We start from the raw sequence: 3378 nt of genomic DNA on the forward strand, positions 1-3378 counted from the left end.
AAGTCACATAAGCATTTGTCAAATGACAATTTTCCAATGGTATAAGGAATAGTGAAGCTTCCAGGATCTTTAAGTTTCGGAGGCAACTTCTGTTGTAGCATAACACTGCATTCCTCCGTGAGAGTAACTGTTTTTAAGTCATCAAGCTTCACTTTACGAGAGAGAATACTTTTCATAAACTTCACATAACTGGGCATTTGTTCAAGAGCTTTAGCAAAAGTTATGTTGATAGGAAGTTTCTTGAACACCTCTAGAAACTTCTCAAACTGCTTATCCATCTTTTTCTTCTGCAGCCTCTTAGGAAAAGAAGGTGGAGGATAGATTTGTTTCTCCCCTGTATTACCCTCAGGAGGAGTGTGTTCAATAGTAGTGTTTCTTGCTTCCACTCCTGCTTCCTTCTGTACTCCTTCTTTAGCCACAGCTTCATCTCCCGAAAATTGAGAATGTTCAGAATTTCTAACCTTCCCAGACCTCAATGTAATTGCTTTAACATGATCCTTAGCTTCCCTCTTTCCCGACACTTCAGTGTCACTAGGGAGTGTACCAGGTTGAGATTTAGAAAGGCATTGGCAATTTGTCCAATTTGATTCTCCAAGGTCTTGATAGAAACTGCTTGGCTCTTGCACATGAGCCTCAACTCCTCCAATTCAGATTTTTTATTAAACTGTTGCAGCTGGAGTTATTGTCCTGGTGCATATTGTGGTTGATGAAAATCATGAGGGTTGTATTGCTTTGATGCATATTGATGATAAGGCTACTAAACCGCATTCTGAGTATTACCCCAGCTGAAGTTAGGAAGATTACGGTTTTTGGGATGATAAGTGGATGGAACTGGCTGCGGCGACCTCTGAAAGTTGCTCATGAACTGAGTTGATTCACTAGAAATAGCACACTGATCAGTCTCATGAGCACCAGCACAAAGCTCACAAACACTAGTGATCTGATTAACTCAATAATTAGCCAAAGAATCCACCTTCATCGTTAAAGCCTTAAGCTGAGCAGCTATAGCAGTAGCTGCATCTAACTCCAGAATTCCTGCTACCTTGCCCTGAGATAGTCTCTGAGTAGGATTCTGGTATTCATTAGCAGCCATCAGTTCAATCAATTCATAAGCTTCATCATAGCTTTTAGCCCACACGGCTCCTCCTGATGCTGCATCAAGCATGGGTCTAGAAGTAGCATCCAATCCATTATAGAAGCAGTTAATGATCATCCAGTTAGGCATCCTATGATGTGGGCACTTCCTAAGCATCTTCTTATAGCAATTCCAAGCCTCAAATAAAGATTCTCCAGATTGCTGAGCAAATTGAGTAAGTGCGTTTCTGATTGCATCAGTCTTCTCCATAGGAAAGAATTTAGTTAAGAAATTTTAAGCAAGATCCTCCCATTTGGTGATAGACCCTGGTGGTAGAGAATGTAACCAACACTTAGCTTTATCCCGCAGAGAGAATGAGAAAGCCTCAACTTAATAGCATCTTCAGAAACTCCATTGAACTTGAAAGTGTCGCATATCTCGATGAATTCTCTTATGTGCATGTTGCGGTCTTCTGTTGGAGAACCCCCAAACTGAACTGAGTTCTGTATCATCTGAATCGTGCTCGACTTGATCTTAAAGGTATTAGCCGAGATGGTTGGTCGGACAATCCTAGACTGAATATCATTAATCTTCGATTGAGAGTAATCCATCAAAGCCTTCGGATTCTTCTAGTTCTCCCATTGCAATAAGAGCTTCTTCTTCAACTTTCTCCTCGACAAGAACTTCCTCGAAAGCTTCTTTAGCTACTACAACTTCTTCCTCAGCTTGATCCAATGTTCTCTTACGAGACAAGAACACGTATGCATACACGCTCGCTAGAGTACCTGAAACACGACAAGGAAATAAGTAAGTAACAATGTCCGAGTCACTGAACTTTAACGACCACTGAGGACAAACACATAAACTAAAAAATTAACCCCAAGTCCCCGGAAGCGGTGCCAAAAACTTGTTAGGACGAAAACACGCGCTAATATTCATGCAAGTATACACGATCGCAAGTAATATAGAATTATTTCTAGTTCGTTCCCACATAGACTGGTTTAAGTTAATTTCTATCAGTATACTTATGCAATAATGGTAGGGTTATTATCCAATGCTAAGATGATTAACAAAGTGAGATTTTTTATAACTACAATTAACTAAGATATTATACTAAAGAACATTAACTAAGAGAATTGAAAAGGATTGTTTTACTATATGACCCAAACATGGGATTCTAGTTTCATTAATACTTCATTCAATAGTCTCTTTGTTCTTAACCTTAGCATGCAATGGTGATGACACTAATCAGATAACAGAAAACTGATAAACTGTAACAACCCCAAATCCGGGGTCGGGGATTCGGGTTGTCACGAGTTCCATTTCCCTTAATAACACCCAATCTTAATAAATAATCAGCTACTCCGTACTATGACCCCACAATATACACACACATGCCACAAGTTATAGTCTCAGAGATGAATACTAAAAATAACACAAGTCATTTTATTCCACATTATAAGCCATTAGACCTCAAGAGGGTTTCTGAATAAATTTACATTTCTTTGCCATTATTACAATTCATATAGATACATAAGTCCGGTACAACAAAAATTGAAAGCCTAGCCTACTGGTAGTTCCTACCTCAGCTACAACGGCATCAACGCCTACAGGAAACTGCAGAACGTTTCCTAACCGCTCACGAATTGGGAGCTTGATCCTGTTCATCTTGTCTCTCTGTTGTTGTGTGATGAAAGAAGAAAGCAAGGGTGAGCAACAAGCCCACCGAAATAATATGTATAATGAATAACAATATATGAGCATTCTCATAGCACTCATGAAAGTCTTGGTCAAGAAGAATTGAACCAAGTTTATATCTTAACGCGACCAAGTCGCAAAATATTCAGTATATATATACATATATACTTTTCACAATCTTGGAAATCCTCTAACATGTATAATATACACAGAGTTCCAGTTTATAACTATATAAAAATATCGTTGCAAGGTGATCTCATATATCTAACCTTGTCTCAACGTTTTTCTGAAAACCTTTGTCATTTATAAGATAATCATTAACTAGATATAAGTTGAAAAGATGAAGTTACAAGATACTCCAATATACTTATATCTTTTTCCGAATACTACTTGAACTACCACCGTTCAAGGTATAAATAGTTCATCCCATAGATGAAGCTACACGACAAAACTTGTATAAAATCAATCTTTGAAATATCATCATAATGAAATGAAGTTACGAGATACTTCATTTGATGAAAACATCATTTTGAAAACTCGACCCTGCCAACACTCAACAATCGCCCAGCCGTAGCCTTTCTATCGAAGTGCTCTGGGTAGTGTTG

At 38.3% G+C, this 3378-nt stretch overlaps 1 non-coding gene across 1 annotated transcript; it reads left to right on the forward strand.

Annotated features, from left to right (window-relative positions):
- The first annotated feature begins 1223 nt into the window (after window positions 1–1223).
- Window positions 1224–1328, forward strand: LOC141722704 (small nucleolar RNA R71). Its single transcript, XR_012575709.1, has one exon. It is a non-coding gene; the product is annotated as a small nucleolar RNA R71 (small nucleolar RNA).
- Window positions 1329–3378: the final 2050 nt, after the last annotated feature.

Source organism: Apium graveolens, chromosome 4 (genome assembly GCF_009905375.1).
Source record: "Apium graveolens cultivar Ventura chromosome 4, ASM990537v1, whole genome shotgun sequence".
Lineage (NCBI taxonomy): Eukaryota > Viridiplantae > Streptophyta > Magnoliopsida > Apiales > Apiaceae > Apium > Apium graveolens.